Source organism: Sciurus carolinensis, chromosome 1 (genome assembly GCF_902686445.1).
Source record: "Sciurus carolinensis chromosome 1, mSciCar1.2, whole genome shotgun sequence".
Taxonomy (NCBI): Eukaryota; Metazoa; Chordata; class Mammalia; order Rodentia; family Sciuridae; genus Sciurus; species Sciurus carolinensis.
The window spans coordinates 61,773,933-61,789,012 of NC_062213.1; the positions used below are offsets into that span (position 1 = coordinate 61,773,933).

The window sequence follows — 15,080 nt, forward strand, 5'->3', positions numbered from 1 at the left end:
AACAGGTTTCAGTGAGCTTAAATTCCTGGTACATACTCCTAACCCTAAGGTAGAAGTAATGCATTTTCCACTTAACATGCCCACATTTCTGACACAAGCTAAGTGGATGGAAGAAAACTGAATAGTCCCAAGTAAATATGGGAAGCCACAGCAGAGAAACCTCAGATTTCTCGGAAACAGTATTAAATGGGAAGCCTATAAACCTACCTGGATAGTCCTTTTCTGTAGGTTTCTCAGACTGAGTCCAAATCTTACAAAGCACCTTCAAGGACTGGACTACCCAGTAACAGGTATGACAGTAAGTCCAGTAGGGTGGATATAAGAACCATGTGAATAATGGTAAAAGAATATCAAGGACCAGATGCTGAGACATCCCCTTGCGTCCCACAGGTGGAATAAATAGTTGAACTCTAGGTAGTTTTCCGCTTCTTGGCAGAGGGTCGCTCAAACACATCTCGTACTCCAGCTGCCTTCTGTTTAAAGAATTTTGTGTTCTGGGCACTCTCTTGGCCCCATGCTGAGTTGAAGGAGGTAGTATCTTGATCTACAAGGTGGGTGTATTTGGTTCGACCAGAACGTCCGAAGTTCTTGACCTGCATGACTTTAGGAAGAATGGTTTTGTTGAAATGATCCTCCAAGGTAGGTGCACTAAAATCTCTCTTGTATACTTCCTCATCCTCATCCATGAAGAAGGCACCTCGGTGATAGTACTTCTGTAAAAACTTGTATTTGCCCTTGACAGCTTTGTTGGTGATGACTTTGCCATTTGCCTGAAGCTCAGCTCGCCTCTCTTCCTCAGTCAGGTTTCTCATGCGTTCAATTTCTGCTTTCTCCTTTTCGAGCGCTTCTCGGTCCTCTCTATCCCTCTTGATTCTTTTTAGCTCTCGAACTTTCCATGCCTCATATTCCTCTTCATCATTTTCATCATCAGTATTGAGTGCATCCAGTGCAGCCAGAGAACGTTGTTCTCCTCCAGTTCTTTCTTTGTCTCCTCTTCTACAATCTTCAGTGTGTACTTTCGCCTCTCTTCAGCCATGCGCTTTGCTTCCTGCTCTAGCTCTTTCTGTTTCAATGCTTCAGCCTCACGTTCTTGAACTGTCACTCGATCCTTCTTTCGAATGAAGACTGGCTTAAGGCAAGGCTCCATTTCATCTTCACTGTCTGTGTACTCTTCATACTCAGACTCTGATTCGGACTCCTCCCCAGAACGTCCTTCATCTTCCACCTCCATGACTTCCATCTCTTCATTTTTTCTCTCCTGCGCTCGTTGACGCATCATGCCACGGCGCCTATTTCCTCATCATCAATTTCTTCCTCCTCTTCTTTACTGCTGTCTTCTCGTTCCATGCGCCAAGCATCTCCTTCTACTTCTGAGTCACTCTCTTCTACCACTTCAGGTTCTACTATTTTCCTATGTCGGGCCAATCTCTCTTCCACATCTTCACTAATACGGTTCTGTAAACGACGCAACCGGGGATCACTAGATGAATCCTCCTCCTGTTCCTCCGGTTCTGCTTCTTGTTCTTTGGCTTTCTTAATGAATTGAAATTCTTCATCCTCCTCATCTGAAGACTCCATAGGAGCATAGTCTGGTCTCTTTCCAGATACATATCGCTTTACCTTTACCTTCTCCATTGAAATCTCACCTTTCTCATTGCGAACTGGGACGGCCCCAGCCGTAGACTGAATGGGCGGTTGCTTCGTGAGTGCGCTTCGGACCCACATGTTGACTGCAGCGGTAGTGATTCTCGAAACCTGACTGATTCCAAACAGGGAATACTAACAACAACGAACACCTAAACTACTTTCCACCTAGGTACGCCCGGCACGGCAGTACGGCTGATAGAAACCTTTTATGGATTTAGACTAGAAGAATATATTGTAATTTTGCTTAAGCATATATTTTTCACTAAGTGACCATTATGTTCTTAAGTGATAATTCCTAATTATAAATGTAGTTTCTATATCAGGAAAGAATTTTTGAAGAACAGTACATTCTTGCAGTATGGAGAATAATCGTGAACATATAAAACTGAACAGGAACAAAACTAAATACCTCTGGAAATTTAACTTAAGACAATTTGCTTTGAGCTCCATGTAAGTAATAAATCTTTTAACTTCTTCATTCCATTTTTTGCATATTGCCTGGAACAAATCAAGAATTCAATAAATGTTTGTTAAATAAATAAATAAGCTAACAAGAAATTCAAATACTTAAGTTTGAGCATAGAATTTTCTTATTTATTTTCATTTTGATGTTTCCAAATTACATCTGTAGTTACACAACCAAAATGTTTTCTCTATTCACAAAGCTGAAAAGAGACTTCCATGAGCTCACTTATGCCTGCCAGAGACAGAAAGTGAAAAGGGATTGTTTCATTTCTGACTCCTTAGGAAAAAATTTTGACTTTGTTCAATAGTTTTGTTGAGTGACCAGTTTGACTCAATATCTTTCCAGTAAGGGTTGGAATAAGATCAGAATTTATGCTTGAGGGAAATAAAACTCTCCCAGCTGATGCTGATACTGAGCCAGATTTGAGAAACTTCCACGTTTCTTAGATTATAAACAATGTTACGTATCTTTCAAACATCAGTCCAAGAAGATAGAAGACAAATTAACTTCCCTTTGAAACTTGATATCAAGAATGTAAATACAGAGAAAAATATAGCAAGAGAACAATAGCAAAATTTAAAATTTTTAATTTATCCTCTTGTAGAAAGACTAGAAATAATTTCAACAGCTAAGAATTAAGAGGAAATATAGCCAGGTGCCTGGCACACGCATGTAATCCCAGTGGCTCAGGAGACTGAGGCAGGAATATCAATGAGTTCAAAGTCATCTTCAGTAACTTAGTAAAGCCCTAAGCAACTTAGCGAGACCCTGTCTCAAAATGAAAAAGGAAAAGGGCTGGGGTTGTGGTTCAGTGGTTGAGCACCCCTGGGTTCAATCCCCAGTGCCAAAAAAAAAAAAAAAAAAAAAAAATTATTAAGAATAAATATGAAATTTTAAATTGAAGAAATGTTTTGAGATCAGGGGCAAAACTCAATATTAAAAAAAACTTATAGGTTATATTATAAAGTTTATATTAGTGGTTTTGCCTGCTTGTTTTGTGTTTTGATGCTGGGAATTCAACACCAGGACTTTGTGTATGCTAGACAAATGCTCTACCACTGGGCTAACCAATAGCCCAGATAGAGGTTAGTTTTGTTTTGTGGTTTGGGAATTGAATGCAGGGGTTATTTACTTATGAGTTATACCCTAGAATTATTATTTTTTAATTGCAAGTAGAATTATTGTACAGTAAAAGGAATTTGTGTGTTTTTGAAAATGGAGAGTCTAGGTGTGGTGCAGTTTCAAAATAGTTGAAGCAAGAGCTCAAAGAGGCCATGTCTCCCATAAACATCTCTAGTTGACTTTGTTTTTTTTGTTTATTTATTTTTTCTGGTACTGGGGCTTGAACCCTGGGGTGTTTTACCACTGAATGCACCCCCAGTTCTTTTTTGTTTTGAGAAAGAGTATCGCTAATTGGTGAGGCTGGCCTCAAACTCGTTATCCTCCTGCCGAGCCTCCTAAGCTGCTGGGTTTTACCAGCATGTGCCTGACTCTGGCTTTATTTTAGAGGCAGATTCTCCCCAAATGGTGGGCAAGAGCATCCCTGACAGCTCTACCCTACCAGTTTAGCATGTACAAGACAACAAATATCTCTTTCTCAGTGTTTGTGTATTCATTTTAGAGAAGGTTCTGGATGGTCTTTTTCTGTATGTTATGTCCACACCACCCCTTAGCCACAGAAGCTAGGGAGATAGGGACCTTTGGCCAAGCCTGGGTCCCATGAATGTCCCTGTGGAAGTGAGAGGAGTTTCCCAATACAATGACAATGGGGTAGAGGATCTTCATTGGGTAGAGAACATCTGGCTGCCTTCGTTCATTACAGAATTATTTGCATTGACCAAATGGGAGATAATAAATCTGAACTTGTATGTGTATTTATCTAAACTATTCCAGTCTATGGGGTTGTATGTGAATGGAAAATATCTAGGGCGTAGGCAGCTGGGAAGCAACTAGGGACAGCTGGGAAGTTGCACAATGATTTAAGTTCCATTCAAGCTGTGATTTGAAGTTAAAAATAATGTGACATATATAGTTCCTGTAATATGTTCAAATATAAAACTAATAATGAGTTTGCAGCACAGGATAAGAATGAAATGTTAGTTATACTGGATTAATTTTCAAGGCCTAATAATTCGAAGAGACAGGGCTGGAGGTGAAGTGATAATTCAACACTTTAATAAAACCTACAAAGATACTACTAAAAGATAACTAAGCACATTTTCAAATTATTCCTATTATATGATAAATCTTGAACAAGATAGATGAAACATGGGAAGATAATGAAATCTTATCAATTATCAAATATATGCTAAGTACTAGAGCTTATATAAAATGCAGTTATACTGTACATAGTAGACTATATATAACTTGAAGTATATTTTAATCTTTGTATAAATCATGTTTTATAAGCAATTGAGTAAATGATAGGATTTGTGCTAAAATCAGTGAACTAGAAATAATTTTCAAAATACTTTTTATAGCTAAGTGTGGTGGTGCACACCTGTAATTCCAGCTGTTCAGGAATCAGGACTGGGGAAATTGAAAATTCAAGGCCAGCCTCAGCAAATTAGTAAGACCCTGTTTCAAAATAAAATAAAAAGTCTCAGGATCTAGCTCAGTGGGAGTTTACCTCCTATTTAAATTCCTAGTACTGAAAAAAAATCAAAATACTTCTATGACAACTGAAATTATTTGAATTATGCATCATTATTTTGCTTAGCACATTTTATTTAAAATATTAAAAGGAAGTGTTTTTGTACATATTGGGAAAATCACAAAAATAGTTCACTAAAGTGAACTCCTGGTGGTGATCAGAAGACACTCCTAAGCATTTGCTTTCAATAAATGATCAACTTTAAAGAAGGAAAACTCCAGAAATTATAAACCTTTTATCTGTGCATTGGTATTTTTAAAACTTTCTTAATAAATTATTTGCAGGCTGGGGATATAGCTCAGTTGGTAGAGTGCTTGCCTTGCAAGCACAAGGCCCTGACTTCAATCCCCAGCACTGAAAAAAAAAAAAAAATTGCAATTAAAAGCATGAAATAAATGTTTTAACACATCAACTAGATTAATATTAATTTTACGAAAGAAAAAATAGACCAGTTTCCCAGTAGCAAAAAATCATGTCACGGTATTAAAATTTTTTTCCTCTAATAACTACCAAAACTTATAAAATGCTACATGTAGAACAGAGTAAGTGCAGATAAGTATAAAAACAACACAAGCCATCCATATTCCACTTCTCAGAGATAATCTTGTAAGTTTAATATGGAGACACATTTATGTTTAATTATATACATAAATTAATATGGAATTGAAATCAGACACGATGAAAGCAGTGTAATTAAACATCAGATGTCACTGGGGAATTGCAACAATGACATATCCCTACACATTTATTAGAATTAGCTAAAATCTGGAGCACTGACAACACCAGATACTAGCAGGGATGTGGAGCAACAGGAAATCTCATTCATTGCTGATGGGAATGTAAAATGTCGAATTCACTTTGGAAGAAAGTTTAACAGTTTCTTACAAAACTAAAGCCTACTCTTGCTATATGATTCGGTGATTTCATTCTTTAGTATTTACCCAAATGAGCTGAAAACTTCGTAGCCATGCAACACCCCACACCCAAATGTTTATAGCAAGTTTATTCGTGTCAAAACTTAGAAACAACTCAGATGGATATCCTTTAGTATGTAAATGGATAAATAAGCTGTGGTATATCAATAAAGTGAAATATTATTTAACATTAAACAGAAATGAAGGACAGATGTGCTGGGGCATGCCTGTAATTCCATGACTTGGAAGGCAGGGGGCATCATGCCTGGCTATTTTTGTTTCTTTTTTTAAAAGTTTGGGTCTCACTTTATTGTTCAATCTGGCCTCAAACTTACTCAATCCTCCTGCCTCAGCTTCCTGAGACTACAGGCCATCCTGCCCAGCTAATATGTACAGTTTTTATGTTTTCACAAATCAGTTAAAAAATTAATTTAAACTTAAAAGAAAAAGAGTGAACCCTAGTGTAAACTATGGACTTCAAATAAAAATGATGGTATATCAATAGCGGCTAGTCAGTTGTAACAAATGTACCACACTAATACTGGATGATAAGCTGAGAACAGAGAGCAGGAAATACACGGGAACTCAAGTTTCTGCTCAATTTTTGTAAACATGAAACCAGTTTAAAAATAAATACTTCTGATTAAAAAAAATAATAAGGCATGTTATTAACTGTAAAACCTTTGAGAGTGTCCAGAAGGTTTTTGTTTGTTTGTTTGTTTGTTTTCCTTTTCACATCACATTTTATATCATGGATATTTACTGTTGAAGAGTTTTATGGTTACAATTAATACACAATGAAACAAATTTCTAATTGTTACAGGTATGACAAAGAACCTAGCACCCCCTCCTAGGCAGGGAACAGATAAAGAGCTTATAGACTGGCTACAACTGCAAGGAACAGATGCAAATACAATTGAAAAGGTAAACTTATAACCAAAAACTATTCCTATGATATTGTTAAAAGCTGCTTATCTTGTATGTATTTGATCTTTGTTTCAGATTGTTGAAGAGAATTATACACTTTCTGATATTCTTAATGATATCACTAAGGAAGACTTAAGATGCCTTAGACTACAGTAAGAGCTTCAAAACAGTTTGGGTAATAGAACTTTTTCTGGGTGAATACATTAAAGCAGGAAACAGTGCTGGTAACTTTTCCCTCCTTGAAATTCATTCCCTTTCCTATGTCTTTGAAAACATACTACCCTGTCTCAAATCTGGAGTTTTGCCAGATTCAGGCTGGGGAAAATGCCAAGGTGTGGCAGAAGGCAAGGCATGAGGTACCAATGTGCTAGACCCAACCTCTCCCTCCTTTAAACTATAACCTATGCTCTTGTTCCTGTGTCATTTTAAATAGCCAGTCCTATACCAATCCATTAGTGCTCCTGTGCAAGCTTCTAACACCATGTCCTACCACTGCTGGAGCACAAGGGTATTACGGTCACACAGGAAGAAAATACATTTTTGGTTTCGTTCAGTATCTAAGTTAAAATGGGACTGCATTTTTTAGATGGCCAATTAAAAAAAAAATCTAGAATTATATCTTTTGCCACAAGTATGCCTAACTTAGAGAAGTTTGGGGGTTGTTAGTTGAAACTTTGCTTTTCTTATGGTAACTCCTTTGTTCCACAGTGGTGGTGTCCTCTGTTGGCTGTGGCACGTGGTCTCCCAGAACAGAAGGCAGGCTCAGGAGTCCTCTGTTTTTGTTTTTTTTAGTAATCAGTTCTTCAGGCAGCAGCAGAGATTGTTTGGGCTCTGGGGTCAATAATCGATTTCCAAATACTGACAAGAAATCAAATACTGACAAGAGACAGTAACAACTTATTTCATAAGGTTGTTATAAGAAATAAATGAGGGAACACAATAAAATACTTATGGCTAGTTATCTATAAAACTTAGTCATTATTTATTGAACCTCTTCCACCAGCTGATACTTATAATTAGGATTAATAAAAGTATCTCCTATCTTTGCTTTGTTTTCTGTTTGTAGTTCTTCAACTTTATTGTAATTATAATTATTAATTCTCTCTGATTGCTGTAACTAATTTCTACATACTTAGTGGATAAAAACAATAGAATTTTTTTCTCCAACAGTTTTGGAGGCCAGAAGTCCAAAAAGGCATTGACAGGACAGTGTACCCTCTGGAAGCTCTGAAGGAGAATGCTTTCTTGTCTCTCGCCTCTCCCACCTTTAGTTGGTCCCAGAGATTCCTTGGCTTGTTGCTGTGTCACTCCAATTTCTTAATTTCTTTCTCTCTCTTTCTTTCTTTCTTTTTTAAATGGTACTGAGGACTGAACCCAAGGGCACTATACCATTGAGCTACATCTCCAGCCATTTTTGTTTATTTTTTAGACAAGGTCTTGCTAAATTGCTGAGGCTGGCTTGGAACTTGTAATCTTTCTACCTTGGCCACCCAAGTCACTTACCGGAGTTACAGGCATGTGCCACTGTGTGTGGCCATCACTCCAATTTCTGCCTCTATAGGCACATTACCTCTTTCTATTGTATCTGTCTTCTCTACATTCTATCCCAGAACCCCCTCTTATAAATATGATTGCATATAATTGCATGTAGAGTCTACCTCTATAATACAGGATAAGTTTCTCCTTTCAAGACTTTAGTCACATCTTTTGTCATACAAGGTAATATTCACTCTTTACCATGTAAGATAATATGCACAGAATCCAGGGATTAGGTCATGGACAGGTCCTTTTAGCCCTGCCACTCATCCCCTACACATTGCCTTTGAGGATGAAATAGCCTTCCACAGTCTTGGGTAAGAAGGCTTAGGATATTTGAATTCATGAGAAAATGAGATAAAAGTTCAAAATGCTCTAGATTTTTGTACTAGTCAGAGTTCTCCAGAGGAACAGAACCATCAGGATATGTTTATAGGTATGATTATGAAAAGGAGATTTATGAGATTGGTTTACACAACCTGAAGCTGGAGAGTCCCACAATGACTATCTGCAGACTGAAGAACTGGAGGAACCAGTAGTTGCTCAGTCCAAGAAGCTGAAGCCTCAAAAACAAGAGGGATGGATGATGCAGCCCCAGTCGGGAACTCAAGACCTGGAAATTCCCTGGAGAGTCACAGGGCAGAAACCACTTCCTGCGAGTGAAGCACCTGGAGGTTGATGAATCCGTTCAAGAAGAATCAAGTTTGCCTCTGCTGCTGCTTTCTTGTTCTTCCAACTCTTTGTTCCATTCAAACCTCCAGCCTATTGGACTATGCTGCCCACACTTAGGGTGGGTCCCCACCTCAGTTCACTGTCCCACATGCCAATCATCATTCCTAGAAACACTCTCACTGAGACACCCGGAAGACTCTTAATCTTTGGCATCTCTTAATCCAATCAGCTGACAACTCAGGTTAACTATGACAAACTTCTACACCAACCGTTTTTCTTAGTTTTCTTTGAAAGAATTTGAAAAATATATATTTTTTAAATTCAGTAACAGTAGTAGTTTAGTGAAAAATCTCAAACAAATGTACGTCTATACTTTGGAACACAAAAACACTTCTTGGGGCTCTTTTCCTGTCTTTTCTCATTGTTTACTTTCTCTAGCTCCAGCGTCTTTTCTCTGGCAGTGTTGTCTAAACGAGCACCACTGCCTGGTGCCTGTCACATTCTCAGTCACCCCTCACTCTTTTCTTGGTCCTTGTTTCTAACCATCTGAAATTTACCTTCCCATCCCTTTATGTGAATAGAGGCCTATCTTCTCATACATGGGGCAAAAATCTCCCTACTGTGCAGATTTATTTCCCTCCCCTTACCCCTCCTTTCCCCCTGCTGTATTTCTATACTCTTTTCTTTCTTTTCACATTCTTTGCTTCTTTGTTTGTGTGTAAGTGTGTGTGTGTGTCCCCTCATTATTTTCCTTCCACCCAAAACAGCTGTACTTTGTACATGTTTTTCCAAAGAATGAAGGAACAACCTAAGATGAAAGTAAAGAGTGAAAGTTTCTCCCTTTCTGTCCCTTTTCTCTCAGCCCCTAAGGGTAATGGAGGTAAAAAAGTCTGATTCACATCTTTTCAGATATTTTTCTACACTTTTATTATGCAAATATATATATATATATATATATATATATATATATATATATATACAGGCTCGGTCCATCCTCTAATGTAGGGGACCACAAGATGGGGAACTTGCGTGTGTCTCTATTCAATAATTCAATAATATGGATGCAATACATGCAAATAGATCTCAATCTTTTTGAATTGAACCTTTGACCTCAGAAATTCAGATATGTTAGGGAAGCACTCTACCTTTAAATTATGACCCACAGCCCTTTTTTTTAAAAATTTATTTTTATTGTAAACAAATGGGATATATCTTGTTTCTCTGTTTGTACATGAAGTAGAGGCATACCATTTGTGTAGCATATATTTACATAGGGTAATGGTGTTTGATTCATTCTGTTATTTTTTCATTCTTCCCCACTCCTCCCACCCCTCTTTTCCCTCTATACAGTCCCTCCTTCCTCCATTCTTGCCCCCCTCCTACCTCCCATTATGTGTCATCATCCGCTTATCAGCGAGATCATTTGTCCTTTGGTTTTTTTGAGATTGGCTTGTCTCACTTAGCATGATATTCTCCAATTTCATCCATTTGCCTGCAAATGCCATAATTTTATTATTCTTTATGGATGAGTAATATTCCATTGTATATATACATACCACAGTTTCTTTATCCATTCATCAATTGAAGGACATCTAGGTTGGTTCCACAATCTGGCTATTGTGAATTGAGCAGCTATGAACATTGATGTGGCTGTATCTCTGTAGTATGCTGATTTTAAGTCCTTTGGGTATAGACCAAGGAGTGGGATAGCTTTGACCCCCAGCCCTTTTTAAATTTCATTTTGAGACAGGTTCTCAGTAAGTTGCTCAGTCCAACTTCAAACTTGAGATCCTCCTGTATCAGCTTCCCAAGTAGCTGAGGTTACAGGCATGCACCCCTGTGCCCCACAGAAATATCTCATTTTTTTCCACAATTTTTATTGGTGCATTATTATAGTTGTACATAATGATGGGATTTGTTGTTAAACATTTATACATGCACACAATATAACAATATAATTTGGCCAATATCACTCCCCAACACTTCTCCCAATCCCTGATCCCTTTCATCTACTGATCTCCCTTTGATTTTCATCAGATCTCTCACCTCTCTTCTCCTTTTTCCTCTCTAGCTTCTACATATGAAAGTTATCTCATTCTTTTAAACAGCTACATAGCATTTCTTTTTCTCTTTTTAATATTTTTAGTTGTAGAAGGACACAATACCTTTATTTTATTTATTTTTATGTGGTGCTGAGGTTCGAACCCAGTGCCTCACATGTGTGAGGCAAGTGCCCTACCACTGAACTACAACCCCAACCCTATATTGCCTTTCATAGTATGAAAATACTATGATTTTTTTCAGATTTTTAACCATTTCTTATTTATGATCATTTATTATGCCCCATGTTTTTCATTACTGTAAAATAATTGCAGACCTTCCTATAGACAAATGGTGTTAATTCTTTAATATAGGACTACCAGACAATCTTATTTTCTTGGGATGATTGCTATTTTGGGGGGTAGGGACTACCGGGGATTGAACTCAGGGGTACATGGCCACTGAGCCATATCTCTGGTCTTTTTTTGTATTTTATTTAGAGACAGGGTCTCTCTGAGTTGCTTAGGGTCTCGCTTTTGCTGAAGGTGACTTTGAAATCCTGATACTCCTGCCTCAGCCTCCCAAGCTGCTGGGATTGATAGGGGTGTGCACTGTACCTGACTGAAATGATTGCTATTTTGACATTTCAGTATCTAGGAGTTTTCTGCTCCTGAAACTATTTTAAGATTTAATAAAAAATGTCAAAGATCAGGTTCTACATAGTTTCTTAGCTGTGATTCTCAAAGCTGGTCCATGGCTCTCCACCAGCATATGAGCTATTTTTAAACAGTCTATGAAGAGATAAGTATAGAAACGGAGCACACATATTTAGAAATTTAGCAATTTGACAGAGCAATATTATATCTGTTTAATAAGAAAAATTTGACCCTGTAGGCTATATGTACTTCTTTTTCAATTTTATTTTTCTGGTAATTCGTTTTCATTGTATTTTATAGGAATATCAGACTATGGTTGAAAAACAGAGTCCTTCAGCATAGTTTGAGGCTCAGTGCTCTAGAGTGCTTAGTGAATAGTTTATACTTTCTGATTGCATATTCAGTCAGAATATTCCTGTCTTCATTTCAGAAGTGAGAATATTTTATAATTCAATAGCTTCTTTTTCTCAACTTTAGTTTCCAGTATCATTTTTCAAACTGATTTTACAATCTCTTGACTCACTTAGGTTTCCCCTGATTTTAAATTTTCATTGGTTTCAACTTAACTAGTGCCACCTCTATTTTTGTGCTTTCTTTTCCCAAAGATGTGCTAGATCTACCTATCTGTTAGGTCTTGCCTACTTTGCATGTGTGCATACCTATGGTGTTAAGAATCCAACCTAGCTTGGTTCTTGTGCATGCTAAGCACATACCTTATCACTGAGCTATACCCCCACCCTAAAAAGTCCATTTCTTTTAAAGAAGTTGCAAATTCACTTTCCTTTTTTTTTTTAATTATCAGAAATAGTTTTTAAATTAAATGGAGTTTAAATTAAGTTAAATCATCCAATAAGCAGCATTTGTGAAATGTGAACATCCTTCCAGACATCTGTAGCTCTGCACATAGTGTAAGAAATCCCACAAAAACCACGCTGGACACAGGAAATCACATAAGGGATTTTATTAAGCAAACAGAGTATCTCCCTGCAGGGTAAGAGAGAAAATGAGAGGAAAAGAAAGGGAAAGAGAAAGGGTGTGTGCTAGAGAGAGTGGAAAGCGAGGAGGAGAAAGAAAGCAAGTGAGTAGGAGAGAAAAACAAGAGAAAAGATGGTGGGGTAGCTACCCTGAAGCAGTTAAATTCCGCGGGCTAACAGGGGATCAATAACAGAGAAGGATACTTGCAAGTTGACTGATGAACCATAGCTAGCTAGGATGTTCACAGACTGACAGTAGTTGAGAGGAGGAGAAATGGCTGCAACGGAAAGGGTGGGGAGAGCAGCTTTCTACATTACATTCCCGTTTCTGCTTTTATAAGAAAATCTTTTGTTCTCCAGTTTTTCCCGAAGCCTCCTCTCTCCTTCCTGCCTAAGTGACTGGGGCTGGTTTTGCAGGTGAGATGTAAAAAGTCCATTCTCCTTCCAGACTTCCAAAGGCAGATGGTTTTCATGGACTTCATTTCCTCGATTTGACTTATCCCCTATTCTATACTAACTGCCTGTCCCCAATTCTGGCTTCATTCACCCCTCTAATTTTAGGAACTCCTTTACTGCTGTAGGGAAAGGGGGTGATGACCGATCTGGCTTCTTCAAGCTGGAAGGGGGCAGTGTGGGGCAAGCAGTTTGGAGTTCCCTTTTTAGAAATTGGGTTAATCAAGGGGTCTATGGTAGAAGTCTGGTTGGGAGGAGCAGGTTGTAAAGGTATCTGGGGATGGGTGCTTCTATGAGAGAAGAACAAAAAGACATGAGTACTGACATGAGTTTAATACAATATAAATGTTGCAGAATCTGGAACATGCCAATGAACATCATAAAGATGATAGAAGTCAAAAATTCCTCACCAGAGGGGCTGCAAATTAGTGCAGCCACTCTGGAAAGCAGTGTTGAGATTTCTTAGAAAACTTGGAATGGACCCACCATTTGACCCAGCTATCCCACTCCTCGGCCTATACCCAAACGACTTAAAATCAGCATACTACAGAGATACAGCCACATCAATGTTCATAGCTGCTCAATTCACAATAGCCAGTTTGTGGAACCAACCTAGACGTCCTTCAATTGATGAATGGATGTATATATATATACCATGGAATATTACTCAGCTATGAAGAATAATAAAATTATGGCATTTGCAGGTAAATGGATGAAATTGGAGAATATCATGCTAAGTGAGATAAGCCAATCTCGAAAAACCAAAGGACAAATGATCTCACTGATAAGCAGATGATGACACATAATGGGGGGTAGGAGGGGGGCAAGAAGGGAGGAAGGAGGGACTGTATAGAGGGAAAAGAGGGGTGGGAGGGGGGAAGGAAAAAATAACAGAATGAATCAAACACCATTACCCTATGTAAATGTATGATTACACAAATGTTATGCTGTTACTCCATGTACAGACAAAAACAACATGTATCCCATTTGTTTACAATAAAAATAAATTAAAAAAAATAATTCCTCACCAGGGGGTTGAAGAACTGAGAAGTTGTTCCCATAACAAGGCCCAGCAAAGGCTGGAGAGGACAAGGCCTTTATTTGGGAACTTTAACATTGTCTAGGTTATTAGGAATGTAAACACAACATTTAGTAGAGATACTAACAAACATAGATTAAGCCTACCTGTGTCTGTAGGCCTTAAACTGACTAAAAACTTCTGACTCTACAGTTTCTCTTGATAGTTATCAGGCACATTTGCCTAAGAATCTCTCTTTTGTAGCTTTTATTCTTTATTCTAGTGGGCTAACACAAGTGTACATCTTAAGTTACATTTAACTATTATTTCTTTTAAATGCCCAAGAATGGCTATATTTTGGTTTTAACTGTTTTGCTAGGTGTTTAAGATCAAGCTGGTCAAAGTGACCTCTTCCTGTCTGTTAAAGAGTCAGCTGAGTTCCCGCAGGGGTTACTCATAGAGAACTTGAGAGCCTTAGCTTTAGTGCTGTCTGTTAGGCAGGGTGTCCTTGATGAAGTGGCTTCCCTTGGAAGCATTAGGAGTGTCTCCCTTTTTCCATGACCCTCCTCTGCAGCAGGTGCACTGATTGACTTTTTATCCTCTAGTGGCCTCATCAATCTCCTTGATCAGGAAGTTGTGTGACCCACCCAGAGTTGCAAAGCTCCTTAGAGAAGTCCTCTTGTTCCCTGGGTTCAGGTTGACTTTGAGGGCAAGACCCAAATATGGACTTTTCTTGACCTCTGTATTTAATCTCAATCTCTAAATTTAATCTTTTTTTTTTTTTTTTTGGCGGTGCTAGGGATTGAACCCAGGGCCTTATTCTTGTGAGGCAAGCACTCTACCAACTGAGCTATATCCCTAGCCCCTCTAAATTTAATCTTAATTATCAAGCAAGCCAGTCATAAAGTAAGAGTACTGGGCTTTAACTTCAATGTCTATAACTTTACAGTTATTTATCCCCTTTTATCTAATTGGGGTCTACATTATCTGTCATATAGGTGATGGCTTTTCAAGTTAATCTACAGTGTACTTCTGCAAAATATCAGGCAACAGAGTTTACAAGGAAAGTACAAAATGGAATCACCAATAGTAAAACATTGTTTGTGCAATAGCTATCTTGAATT

General features: G+C 38.0%; 1 pseudogene; it reads right to left on the minus strand.

Annotated features, from left to right (window-relative positions):
- Positions 1-280: 280 nt before the first annotated feature.
- LOC124961022 (microfibrillar-associated protein 1-like) lies at positions 281-1,781 on the minus strand (annotated as a pseudogene).
- Between the last annotated feature and the right edge of the window lie 13,299 nt (positions 1,782-15,080).